General features: G+C 44.1%; 1 long non-coding RNA gene across 1 annotated transcript; it reads right to left on the reverse strand.

The window, feature by feature from the left end:
* Positions 1–3,222: 3,222 nt before the first annotated feature.
* LOC140485496 (uncharacterized) lies at positions 3,223–14,496 on the reverse strand. The gene is made up of 4 exons (XR_011962359.1): positions 14,357–14,496; positions 7,745–7,908; positions 4,357–4,482; positions 3,223–3,345 (listed from the first exon to the last, which is right to left on the reverse strand). It is a non-coding gene; the product is annotated as an uncharacterized lncRNA (long non-coding RNA).
* Positions 14,497–14,743: the final 247 nt, after the last annotated feature.

Genomic DNA, 14,743 nt, shown 5'->3' on the forward strand with positions numbered 1-14,743 from the left:
AATATATTAGAAAATTCAAGCAAAGTATTTTGAAATTGGGGAATAGGGTCCAGGGAATCAACAAAAAGAAGAAATGTTGCAAGCATCGGTAAATTGGAGATTCCTGATGAAGGGCTTTTGCCCGAAACGTTGACTTCGCTGTTCGTTGGATGCTACCTGAACTGCTGTGCTATTCCAGCACCACTAATCCAGTATTTGATTTTCAGCATCTGCAGTCATTGTTTTTACCAAATTGGAGATTCAGTTCAGTGCATCACTAAATGATTAAAAAAAATCAGCAGGTTACCCGTACGTGAAAGATGTGTATCAGGGAACAGGTAAATGGAAGGAATTGATGTAGGACAACAATAATTGGAGAATTCATGCAGGTGCCATTAAATTCTTAGTGGGAGGACTGGGGCAGGATAACCTCATCGGTTGAGTTGGTGAAATTCCCGAATTAGTGCAGGATTGGAAAATGGGAGAATTGGTGCAGGGAAGCGGAGCACTAATTACAGCCTCAGAGATGTACAGCACGGAAACAGACCATAAGACCATAAGACATAGGAGTGGAAGTAAGGCCATTCGGCCCATCGAGTCCACTCCGCCATTCAATCATGGCTGATGCGCATTTCAGCTCCACTTGCCAGCGTTCTCCCCGTAGCCCTTAATTCCTCTAGACAACAAGAACCTATCAGTCTCGGCCTTGAAGACATTTAGCGTCCCGGCTTCCACTGCACTCCGTGGCAATGAATTCCACAGGCCCACCACTCTCTGGCTGAAGAAATGTCTCCGCATTTCCGTTCTGAAATGACCCCCTCTAATTCTAAGGCTGTGTCCACGGGTCCTAGTCTCCTCGCCTAACAGAAACAATTTTCTAGCATCCACCTTTTCAAAGCCATGTATTATTCTGTACGTCTCTATTAGATCTCCCCTTAATCTTCTAAACTCCAACGAATACAATCCCAGTATCCTCAGCCGTTCCTCATATGCTAGACCTGTCATTCCAGGGATCATCCGTGTGAATCTCCGCTGGACACGTTCCAGTGCCAGTATGTCCTTCCTGAGGTGTGGGGACCAAAACTGGACACAGTACTCCAAATGGGGACTAACCAGAGCTTTATAAAGTCTTAGTAGTACATCTCTGCTTTTATATTCCAACCCTCTTGAGATAAGAGACAACATTGCATTCGCTTTCTTAATCACAGACTCAACCTGCATGTTTACCTTTAGAGAAACCTCGACTAGCACTCCCAGATCCCTTTATGCTTTGGCTTTAATAATTTTCTCACCATTTAGAAAGTAGACCATGCTTTTATTCTTTTTGCCAAAGTGCAAGACCTCGCACTTGCTCACGTTAAATTCCATCAGCCATTTCCTGGACCACTCTCCCAACCTGTCTAGATCCTTCTGTAGCCTCCCCACTTCCTCAGTACTACCTGCCTGTCCACCTAACTTCGTATCATCGGCAAACTTCGCTAGAATGCCCCCGGTTCCCTCATCCAAATCATTAATATATAATGCGAACAGCTGTGGCCCCAGCACCGAACCCTGCGGGACACCGCTCGTCACCGCCTGCCATTCTGAAAAAGAACCTTTTATCCCAACTCTCTGCCTTCTGTTAGATAGCCAATCCTCAATCCATCCCAGCAGCTCACCTCGAACACCATGGGCCCTCACCTTGCTCAGCAGCCTCTCGTGTGGCACCTTATCAAAGGCCTTTTGAAAGTCCAGATAGACCACATCCACTGGGTTTCCCTGGTCTAACGTACTTGTTACCTCTTCAAAAAATTCCAACAGGTTTGTCAGGCATGACCTCCCTTTACTAAATCCATGTTGACTTGTTCTAATCAGACTCTGCTCTTCCAAGAATTTAGAAACCTCATCCTTAATAATGGATTCTAGAATTTTACCAACAACCGAGGTTAAGTTAATTGGCCTATAGTTTTCCATCTTTTGCCTTGATCCTTTCTTGAACAAGGGGGTTACTACAGCCATCTTCCAATCATCCGGGACCTTTCCTGACTCCAGTGACTCTTGAAAGATCTTAACCAATGCCTCTGCTATTTCCTCAGCAACCTCTCTCAGAACTCTAGGGTGTATCCCATCGGGGCCAGGAGATTTATCAATTTTAAGACTTTTTAACTTTTCTAGCACTATCTCTTTCGTAATGGCAACATACTCAACTCAGCCCCGTGACACCCTTTAATTTTTGGGATATTACTCAGGTCTTCCACTGTGAAAACTGACGCAAAGTACTTGTTAAGTTCTCCTGCTATTTCCTTATCTCCCATCACTAGACTCCCTGCATCAGTTTGAAGTGTCCCAATGTCTACTTTTGCCTGTCGTTTGTTTCTTATGTACTGAAAGAAACTTTTACGATTATTTCTAATATTACTGGCTAGCCTACCTTCATATTTGATCCTCTCATTTCTTATTACACTCTTTGTTATCCTCTGTTGGCTTTTGTATCCTTCCCAATCTTCTGATTTCCCACTCTTCTTAGCCACTTTATAGGATCTCTCTTTTTCTTTAATACATTTCCTGACTTCCTTTGTCAGCCAACGTTGTCTAATCCCTCCCCGGTTAATCTTTCTTTTCTTGGGAATGAACCTCTGTAGTGTCCTCAATTATACCTACAAACTCCTGCCATTTTTGCTGTAGTGTCTTTTCGGTTAGCCTCTTCTTCCAGTCTATTTTAGTCAGTTCCTCTCTCATGCCTTCATAATTACCTTTATTCAACTGTAACACCATTACATCAGATTTTGCCTTCTCCCTTTCAAACTCCAGACTGAACTCTACCATATTATGGTCGCTACTTCCTAACGGTTCCCTTACTTTAAGATCTTTTATAGAGTCTGGTTCATTGCAAAGCACGAGGTCCAGAATAGCCTGCTCTCTTGTGGGCTCCATGACAAGCTGTTCCAAAAAGCCATCCTGTAAGCATTCCATGAATTCCCTTTCTTTAGATCCTTCCAGACTTATATACTCACTTTTCCTTCCCGGCTGCCCCTCTGCTCGCCGTCACTTCCTCTGCAGCTCCCGCTCTTTCTGTGGAGAGAGAGAGAAAAAAAAAACACACCGCTGCCCGCTACAGGTAAGCAATTTTAAAACGAACTGTCTTACCTTTGCTGTAGTCTCCCGAGTTCGCTTTTACTTCGACGCTGCTCCCGCTCAAATTTTGACTATGGTTCATAGTCATAGTTTTGACTATGGTTCAGACCAACGCATTACAGGAAGGATGTTCAAGATTTGGATAGGGTTCAGAGGAGACTTACTAAGATTTTACCGAGTCTGGAGTGAAGGACTTATGAGTAATGCTGAGAGACTTGAATCTGTTTCTGGTCGTGAGAAGACATTTGAGGCCTATTAATTGAGACATATAACATAAACAGAGTTAGATGAGTTGGACAGTGAGAGCCTTTTGTCTTTGATCGCGATGCCTAATGCGAGGGGAGACAGTAAATTGAGGTAGATACTAATACTAATAAATAGATATGGGACAGATGCCAGAGGTAGGTTCTTTACTCAGAGTAGTCGGGCCATGGAATGCATTGCCGGCAACAGTGGTAGACTCGTCAACTTTAAGGGCATTTAAATGGTCATTGGATAGGCATATGGACAAGAATGGACTAGTGTTAGTTACTTGGGCTTCAGATTAGTTCCACAGGTCAGTGCAACATCGAGAGCTGAAAGGCCAGTACTGCACTGTCATGATCTGTGTTCTAGAGGGCATAAATATGAGATGGGAGAGGAAAGACTTAGATGGGATTGGAGGAGAACATTTTTCACTCAGAGGATGGTGCAGGCATGGAATGGGTTCCCAGGGGAAGTGGTAGAGAAAAGTACAATAACAACATGTAAAAAACATTTGGGCAGGTACATGGAGAGGAGAAGGTTTGAAGGGATATGGGTCAAGTGCAGGGAAACATGACTTGTTCAGGGACTCTGGTCAGCATGGACTAGTTGGATCCAAGGAACCCTTTTATGCTGCATGGCTCTGTCTCCAGTTATTGGAGGAGGAGATAAGGCATGTGATAGACACTGTAGCAAGTCACAGTGATAGTGATTGTAGTCTGGAATGCAGTACATTTCAAATATGTGGAGGGGCTATCGGGAAGTGAGGAGGTTACAGAGACAGGAACTGTTATAGGAGTTACAAATTATTGAAGACACTGGTGCACAAGACATGCCACAGATACAGTGTTGCAGAGTAATGAGTCTTAGTACAACAGAACTTACAGTAGGGGTGGGGATTGAGCCTGAGGGGTGTGTGTACTGTGCTCCCCCTCCAGCACTGTATCTATGTCATGTCTTGTTAGCTGATGTTTGGAGCCCACTCTTGCTCTCTGCTCTGTGCGCTGTGAGTGATCTTACCTCATGCAGGATTTATTGAAGACTCCAGATCTCCCTTCCCTTTGTCTTTCTGGCTGACCAACTATATTCAATGTGGTGATGGACGAGACACCCAGCAGATGGGAAGTCTATTTAGTCATGAACCTACTGGAGACAGAGAAATAGACAGAATGGGATGTTAGACGGATGAACTGAGGGTTACACATACAGAATGGCACGAAGTCACACAGAGATCTGGAAAATCCCAGTCTGCATCCTTGGCCTGTTCTGCCTCATCTCTCTGGAGTGGAGAATTCTGTTGGCTGAGGATCTGGAGTAGCTGCAAGAGTGAGAGACACTGACAGCGGCAGCAGTTAGACCACCACAGTGAGGGATACCACGTGGAGAGAGACTGAGTGATATCACCAGACTGCTTGAAGATGTCAGAATCAAATAATTGTGTAGGAAGAACGGGTTTTGCTTCAGTATGCACTGGCATAAACGATCAGGAATGAGCAACCTGTGAGCAGGTGAAGTGATGGCCGAGTGGTATTATTGCTAGAGCATGTATCCCAAACCTCAGCTAATGGTCAGGGGAGACAGGTTTGAATCCCACCAACAGAAATGGGGGAAGTTTAAATCAATAATTAAAAACAACTTGCAATTACAAATTCATGAATAAGTATGAAACCATTGCTGATGTCCAAAATAATCTTTGTTTATCAAAAAGACACTGGTCCTTAAGAGAAGAACATCTGCCTATCCTCACGTGGTCTGCACGACATACCCACAGTAAAGTGTTTGTCTCTCAATTTACCTCTGAAATGGCCGAGCAAGTTACTCAACTCAAAGGCAGCTCAGGCTGGGCAGCCAGAGACACCCATATCCCACAAGTAAATAAAAACAATCCCATTGCACTGGGATCCAGTGGAACCATGATGAGAATGGAGTATTGGTAATTATGTTGGCAGGTTTATGGACAGAGCTTTAAATTGATAGAGAGGATGCAGGGACAGGGTTCAAGTGAAAGGAGCTTTCCAAATCCAAAGATAAAAAGTGAAGCATCAGAACAGCATGGGAATGTGACTGAAGTCAAGCAGACAGGAACAGGATGGAAAAACTTTAACTAAAACTGTACATCAGGTTTGTGACAGGAGATTATGGGAAAGAGTAAATTATGTTTTATTTTGGAATGGACAAAGTATTTTCAATAAGGTAGATGGATTTGTGACACAGAGATAAATGGGATTTAGACACTAGAGAGACATGGTTACAGGACGAACAAAAGGTGGAACATAAATATTCAATGGTTCACAATCTTGCGGGGTCTAAGGCAGAATGGGAAAGGACGGTTGGGTAACGCTGACAGACATGGGTAACAAAGGCATTACAGAGAAAGTATTTGGCCACAGATCATGAAGTAGAATCTGTCTGAATGTAAATTCTGGCTACTACTTGCCAAGGTCACAAGCAGCAGAACAGTTTTAGCCACCGAACAGGATTTCCTTGCTCATCATTGCATTAAACAGGAACTCATTGGAATTTTTAACAAAGGCATTGAGATAATTTTGGGAAACTTCAATATTCGCATAATTTGGCACAATCACACTGACAAGAGTGGTATTCGAAGAGTAGAACTTTTTTTTCCCATCAGTGTTTCTTTGAATATCACATTGTGCAACTGGCGAGGGACGCAGCTATCTCAGAGCGACTGTTGTCTGATGAAGCTGAGTGAATGAGTAATGGCACACAGGGAGATCCTCTGGGAAACTGGGATAAAGTGAAATTTAATTAATTCTAAATCTTTAACATGAATCACAGAATGGACAAGACACAATGTGAAACAAAATAGCCCATTTACATGGGTTTGAGAGGAGAACTGACCAAGGGTGAACAGGATGAACAGACTAGAATGTGTGTCTGTAAGCAAACAGTTGAAAACACTTGAAGAATGATGTAAAACACTCAACAAAAGGACATTCCATTGAAACAGTCAAAATCTCAGCAAGAAATTTCCTGCTGTCCCTCACTCAGGACAAATGGATCTTATTAGATTATCAGGCTTAGAAGATCACCAAAAAGTACTAACAATTCTAAAGTGAGAGAGTGTTTAGGCAGTAAGTGTTAGAGGGATTGTGAACTGTTTGCTTGCAGGAGGGGGGCAGTGAGAAGGGAAATCATTGTCAGGGTTTGATGACACGTCAGGAACAGGGAGAGGTGAAGGTGCTGGAGGTGGTGAGAGTGTTACAGAGAGTGGTCAGGGCCTGAATGGTGTTACAAAGCCAGTACGGATTGTTGCAGCTGGAGGGGTTCACAGAGGAATGGAGGGACATATGTATTTAACTTATTCATTCATGGGATGTGGGTGTCACTACCAGAACCAGCATTCTTTGCCCCAATGCTAATTACCCAGAGGGCAGCTCCGAATCAGCCATATTGCTGTGGGTCTGGAGTAACATGACAGCCAGACCAGGTTAGAATGTCAGATGTCCTTCCCTAAAGGATGTAAGTGAACCAGATGTATTTCTCCTACTGATCAACAATGCTTTTATGGTGACCTCACCAGTGTCCACCACAACATGACATCCCAACTCCTACTCTCAATGCTGTGACCAATGAAGGTAACCATCCCAAACACCTGCTTCACCAACCTGTCTCCCTGAGACACCACTTTCAAAGAGCTGTGTACCTGCATCTCTGGCTCGCTGACTGACAACACTACCCAGGGCCCGAACATTAACTGTACAAGTCCCGCCATGGCTTGGTTTACCAAAATAGAACACTTCACATTATTTAATTAAACTCCATCTGCTATTCTTCAGCCCACTATCCCAGCAGTACTGTTCATCCTGTTTTATCATAGTTAACCTTCTTCACTGTCCAGTATATCACTAATCTTAGTGCCACCTACAAACGTATTTACCAGGAAAGTAATATTCTCAGCCAAATCAATTATCCAAATGACAAACACCCCCAGTCAGAAAAACAAAATGTCTCCAATGACCCTCTGTCTCCTACCATGTGGTAAATTGTATATCCAGTTGACTAGCTCCTCCTGGATGCCGTATCCTTTTACTTTGATCAGAACATATTACCCAGTTTTCCATACGGAACGTAGAACATAAAACAGTACAGTATAAGGCCCTTGGGCCCTCAATGTTCTGCCGACCTTTTATCCTCCTCTAAGATCATACCTACATACATTTCATTTTGCACTATCATCCATGTGCCTTTCCAAGACTCTTATTAAATGCCCTTAACGCACCTAACTACTACCACCACTGCAGTACATTCGACACACCCACCACTCTGTGGAGAACCAAACTCTGAAATCTCCCCTTAACCTTCTTCCAGTCACCTTAATATTATACTCCCTTCTGATAGACATTTCTGCCATGGGGGAAAAAATCACTGTTCACTGTGTCTGCACCTCTTATTATCTTGTTCTCCTCGACCAAGACGTCCCTCATCCTTCTTCACTCCAATGAGGAAAGCCTTACCTCCCTCAACCTTTCTTCATAAGACATATTCTTCAGTCCAGGCAGCATCCTTATAAATCTTCTCTTTACCATCTCTTAAGCTTTCACATCCTTCCTGTAATGAGAGAATCAAAACTGAATATAATATCAAAGAGTGGTCTAAGCAGAGCTCCATAGAGCTGCAGCATAGCCTCACGGCTCTGAAACTCAATCCCTCAGCTAATGAAAGCCAACACAACGTATTCCTTCTTAACAACCCTATCAGCTTGGGTAGCAACTTTGAGGGATCTATGGACATGGAACCAAACATCCAACTGTTACTCCACACTGCCAAGAATCTTACTTTTAACCCAATATTCCAAATTCAAGTTACGACCTTCCAAAACCAATCACTTCACACTTTTCCAGGTTGAACTCTTTCTGCCACCTCTCAGCCCAGCTCCCCATCATGTCAATACCCCGTTGCAACCAGCAACAGACCTCCACACTACCCACCACCACAACAATCTTTGTGTCATTGGCAAACTTACTAACCCAATCTTCCACTCCCACATCCAAGTCATTTATAAAAATCACAAAGAGCATGGTTCCGGGAACTGATCCCTGCAGAACACGACTGGTCACTGAACTCCAGGCTGAAGGTTTTGTATCTATCATCGTCCTCTGTCTTCTAGAGGCCAGGAATTCTGTATCCAGACAGATAGGTTTCCCTGTATCCCATGCCTCCGTACTCTCTGAATAGTTAGAGGTAATGAGGTGCTGTATGAAAGGATGGAGAAGTGCTGTGGGGACCGGAGAAGTTTGCAGTGATATCATGTGCTGGAGAGGCTGGAGGGTAGATCAGTAAGGGCTGGGTGTTACCGACAGAGTAGGTTGTAGATGCTGGACAGGATGATAGACAGAAGGATAAGGATTTTTGTAGGGTTTTTGGGATAGTGGACACAACACTAAGTGTCAAAGTCATTTTGGAAAGAAATAAGGATAGTGCAGAAGTGAAGGTGCCAAAATTTGGAGAAGCCCCTAATCATTAGAATATTACTGTCACTGGGCATTATCACTATCACGAGACAGGATCTGGCAAACACAGACTGGGAGGAACTATTTACAGTTGGGTTCATATTCGGATTAAGGAACAAGGTTAAAGTGATACAGGGAGAATTCTGGGCCAGTGTGCTCCCAGAAGAGAAGAGTGAAAGACAACGGCAGTAACTGCAGTGAATACTGGTCACGCGATATCGTGACCTGGATAAAGTAAGTACTGTGCGATGAAAACAGGCGAAGCACTTCAAAAGTATAGAGAGTGCAAGGGGTCCTTAAAAATGAGGAGCAAAGAATGGGCTTGAAATACCCTTGGGAGATACTGTTAAGAAAAGGCCACAAGGTATTTTATCAATACAGTTCGAGGAAGAAGATTACTAGTTAAATAGTTGTGCCTGTTAGAAACCAAAGGGATAATCTGTGCATGGAGCCAGAGGAAGTAGGTGAGGTCTCCAATGAATACTTCCCATCGTATTCACACAGGAGAAAGACATTGTAGCCGGGGATTTCAGTTGGGATGGTGAGGTTCTACAACATGTTAAGATCAATAAGGAGCAAGTATTAAATGTCTTCACAGGCATAAAGGTGGGGAAATCCCCAAAGCCCAAAGAAATATATCCCAGGCTGCTATGGGAGGTAAGGGAGGAGATTGCTGGGGCACAGGTGTATATATTTAATACTTTGCTGGCCACAGGTGAAGTGCTGAATGACTGGAGGATCGCTAAGGTGGTTCCTTTGTTCAAGAAAGGCAGCAAGAATAGGCCAGGTAATTACAGAGCAGATAGTCTGACAACAGGGGGAGGGACATTTCTGGGAACAATTCTGAGGATGAATAAACACTTGAAAAGGCAGGGATCAACTTGGCTGAGTCATCGCGGATTTGGCAGAGGAAGATACTGTCTGAGGAATTCAGTTGCGTTTTTTTTTAAATGATCTCTCAAAATATTGATGAGGGCAGTGCAGATGATGTGGTTTACATGGACCTGAATAAGGCCTTTGACAAGGTCCCACATGGAAGGCTGGTCCGAAAGGGAAGAGCCACTGGGATTCAAGGCAAGTTGGTAAATTGGATACAAAATTCGTGGATAAACCTCTTCGTGTTTGAAATTCTTTCACCAGCGGGTGTACCACAGGGATCTGTGCAGGAACCAGCACTGGTTAATCTATTGAATAATAACTTCGATGTGAAAGCAAAAGTTATCATTCATAGGTTTGCAGTCGACATGAAAGATGAAGATGTTCACAGTGAAGGGGATGGTCTCTCGTTACAGTCTGATGACGATCAGATGATAATCTGAGCAGAGTTTACTTCTGATCAATGTGAGGTCATACCCTGTGGGAGGTATGATAAGCAAAGGGCAGACATAATGAATGGTTGGTTCTTGCCGACTACTGAGGAACGCAGGGACCTGACCAAATATCCCTAAAGGTGTCAGAACAGGTGGACTGGGTGGGGAAGGCACCTGAACTGGGAGCAGGAGGGGGACCCATATCCTGGTGGGGCGAATTGTGAGAGCTGCTTGAGAGGATATAATCCAATCTGGCAGGGTGTTGGACCGGAAACAGTCATAAGGTCAGAAAGAAGATTGAGGTTGGTGCACAAGTTAAAGACAGCAATTTCAACAGACAAGGCAGGCAAGAACATAGCAGGGAATAGTGGAAAACCGATGATTAAACTGCATTTATTTCATTGCAAGGGGCCTGACAGCTCAGGAAGATGAACTCAGGACATGGATTGGGACATGGGACTGGGATATTATAGTTATTACAGAAACACAGCTGAGGGAGGGGCAGGACTGGCAGCTCATTGTTTCAAGGTAGAGATGCTACAGGAAGGGGAGGCAAGAGAGGACGCGTGGTGGTGGGTTTTGATTGCATGAATCATCACAGCAGTACTTAGAGAGGATATTCCTGTGGGATTGCCCAGTGAAGCTATGTTAGTGGAACTGAGAATTAAGAATGGGTCATCACTCTGACACAATTGTCCTATTGACCCCGAATAATCCGTGGCAGACTGAGAAACAAATATGTCAGGAGATCTCAAATATCGATCACAATAATAGGGTTGTTATGGCAGGGGTTTTTAAACTTTCCAAACTGAGACTGGGCCTGCCAGTGTTCAGCATTTGCAAGGGAGGAATTTGGTAATTGCGTTCCAGAAAACTCCCAATCAATATGTAAATGGACTGAAAAGAGAAATGGGCAAAACCTGACCTCCACTTGGGAAACAAGGTAGGGAAAGGGACTGAGGCAGTTGCATGAGTTTGAAAATGGCTATGGAAAAGGACAGGCCTGGTCCACAAGTTCAAATTGTAAAATGGGGCCAGACTAATATTGATCGTATCAGCCAAGGAACTTTGAAAAGGTGATTGGAGAGTCCATTTACAGGGAAAGTGAAATCTGGCAAGTGAGAATATATTAAAAGTGAGATAAATTGAGCGTTCAGTGCCAGCATGTTCCTGTTTGTGTGCAGGTCAATGCTGACAGCATTTTTAAACACTGGCTGTCTGTTAAGAGTCCGGTCAAGGAAAAGGGGAACATGTCAGCTGGATGAAGGGAATCCACGAGGATCACAGGGGCTGGAGAAATACACTTTGGGTGGAAATCAGGAATGCAGAAAGGGTACATGAAATAGCCTCTGCAGAGAAGCATAAGGAGAATCCAAAAGTGGTTGTATAAATATATTAAGCGTAATAGAGTAACTCGAGACAAAATAAGGGCCCTTAAAGATGAATGAGGCAATTGATGTGCAGAAGTGCTGGATATTTCCTAAGACCCTAAACAATGTTTTCACTCCAGAACTTACTGTGGAGAAAGACTGGGGAACTCAGGGAACAAGAGCAATATGTTAGACCACAATTGAGTTCTCGGCAATTCCAGTCACCCTGCTATAGGAATGACGTTGTGAAATTTGAAAGTGCTCAGAAACGATTAACAAGATATTGCCCGGGTTGTTGCTGAATAAGCTGGGGTTACTGTCACTGGAGAATCGGAGACTGAGGGGTGACCTTACAGAGGTTTATATAAACATGAGGGGTATGGATTGGGTAAACATTGAAGGTCTTTTCCCAGAGGTTGGGAGTCCAAAACTAGAGGGCATAGGTTTAAGGTTAGAGGGGAAAGATTTCAAAGGGACTGAAGGGACAGCTTTTTCATGCACATGGTGATGCGTGTATGGAATGAGCTGAGAGAGAAAGTAACATAGACTAATACAATTACAACATTTAAAAGGTATCTGGTTGGGTATATCAATAACAAGTGTTTTGAGGTACTTGGGCCAAATGCTGGTAAATGGGATGGATGCATTTAGATCTTCTGGTCAGCATAGATAAGTTGGACCGAAGGCTCTGCTTCCATGGTATCCATCTCTATGACTTGAAAAGAGTGCACATTATAGAAGAGGTGGTGCTGGAGGTTTTAAAACACAAAGGTATGGACAGCCCCACGACTTCATTAAGTGTATCATAGGACATTGTGGGATGCTAGGCAAGAAATTGTGGAGCACTGAGCAAAGGTATTTGTACAATTGACAGCCAAGTGTGAGGTGCTGGAAGACTGGAGGGTGGAATCGTGGACTGTGAAGGAGGTTTGCTAAAATGGATCTTGATAATATGGCTGAAATGGCTGAGAAACCGTAGATGGAATTCAATCTGAATAAATGCGAGGTAGTGCACTTGGTAAAACAAACAAGAGTAGAGCTTATACAATTAATGTTCGGGCCTCGGTTAGTGTTTTAGAGCAGAGGGCCCTCCGGGTTCAGGTACATAAATCTTGAAGCTTACATCACAGGATGGATAAGACAGTGCTTGGCATGCCTGACTGTTGCTCAGTCCATTGAGTGGAGGATTTGGGACATCATGTTGAGATTGCACAGATATTGGTGAGGCCTGTTCTGCAATACTCTGTCCAGTTCTGGTCGCCCAGTTATTGTGAGGATATTATTAAGCTGCAGGGCGTTCAGAAGAGATTTACCAGGATGTGGCTGGGTATGGAAGGCTTGAGCTTTGAAGAAAAGCCCATCCAGCCAGTCTTTTTTCACTGCAGCCAGGAGGATGAGAGATGGCCTGATGGAAGTTTATGAAAAAGATGAGGGATATAGATAGAGTTAATGGCAGTTACCTTTTCCTCAGGATGGGGGAGTCTCAAGTGGAAGGGCCACATTTTTAGGGTGAGAAGAGGGACATGTTAAAAAAAACATGGGGGCTAATTGTTACACAGAGGGTGGTTTGAGAGTGGAATAAACTTCCTGAGGAAGTGGGGGGGGGGGGACTGTGGGTACAAATACAATGTTTAAAACACATTTGATTAAGTACAGGAATAGGGAGGGGTAAGAGGGATATGGGCCAGCAACAGGCAGCTGGGATGTGTTTAGTTTTAGGTAATGTTTGGTACCAACTGAAGGGTCAGTTTCCATGCTGTATGGCTCTATGGCAAGAATATAGTTTTATTCCATTATTTATGAAAGGCTGCAATGGAAAGCCAGGGAACTTAAGGCCAATTAGCCCAACGTCAGTGGTGGGTAAGTTGTGAAAGTGATTCTGCCAGATAGGAGTCACATTCATTTGGAAAATCAAAGATTGATCAAAGATCGTCAGCAGGGCATTGTGCAGACAAAGTCAGGGCTCACTAACTTGATTGCTTTCGTTGAAGTTGTGACCAGATATTGTCTACACCAATGTCAGCAGGGCCTTTGACAGGGTTTAGCATGATACACTGGTTAGTAAGGTTAGATCACATGGGATCAGGGAGAGATCGCCAACTGGATACAAAATTGGCTTCACATTAGGAGACAGAGGGAGGTGGGAGAGGGTTGTTGTTCAGACTGGAGGCCTGTGACCAGCGGTGTGCCATAAGGATCAGGGATGGGCCCACTGATGTATATCATCTACATAAACGATTTGGATGAGAATAAAGGAGCCATTGTTTGTAATTTTATGGATGATCAAATTAATGGTGTAGTGGACAGTGAATACGGTTATCAAAGGGGATCTCGACCGAATGGTGCTGCATGCCTCTGTCTCCAGTTATTGAAGGAGGAGACTTCCGAGATAAGGCATGTTGTAGATACTGAAGCAAGTTACAGAGACAGGGATGGTAGGCTGGAATGCAGTACATTTCAAATATGTAGAGGGACGAAAGGGAAGGGAGGAGGTTACAGGGACTGGAACTGATGTAGGGGTTACACACTGTTGAAGACACTGGTCAAGGAGACATGACATAGATACAGTGTTGGAGAGGGAGCGCAGAACAGAAAGATCCCAGGCAGCAGTCCCACCCTCTCGTGGGAGGCCTGCTTTCCCCTTTGTTGTACTGATACTCACTAAGACAGCACAGACCTGGATCGATAACTGTGACACTTCCGATGCTGACTCAGTACAAAGTAAGTTAAAGTTGGGGCGGTGATTGAGCCTGGGGTGTGTCTGTACTGTGCTCCCCCTCCAGCACGGTATCTATGTCATGTCTTGTTAGCCGATGTTTGGACCCCTCTCATTGCTCCTTGCTCTGTGCACTGTGAGTGATCTTACCTCACTGCAGGATTTATTGAAGGCTCCAGATCTCCCTGCACTTTGTCTCTCTGGCTGACCAAACATCTTCAATGTGGTGATGGACGAAACACCCAGCAGCTGGGACTTCCACTGAGTCAGTAACTTCCTGAGTACCTATAGGAGACTGAAAGATAGATAGATTAGGAAATTAGACAGCAGCAGTGAGGGTTACACAGGGAGAATCATACTGTGTCCCACAGATATCTGGAAAATCCCAGTCTCCATCCCTGGCCTGTGCTGCTGTATCTCTCTGGAGTGGACAATTCTATTGGCTCAGGATTTGGAGTTGCTGCAAGAGTGAGAGACACTGACAGAGGCAGCAATTAGATCCAGACAGTGAGGGATACCACTTAGAGAGAGACTGAG

This window comes from Chiloscyllium punctatum, chromosome 14 (genome assembly GCF_047496795.1).
Source record: "Chiloscyllium punctatum isolate Juve2018m chromosome 14, sChiPun1.3, whole genome shotgun sequence".
Taxonomy (NCBI): Eukaryota; Metazoa; Chordata; class Chondrichthyes; order Orectolobiformes; family Hemiscylliidae; genus Chiloscyllium; species Chiloscyllium punctatum.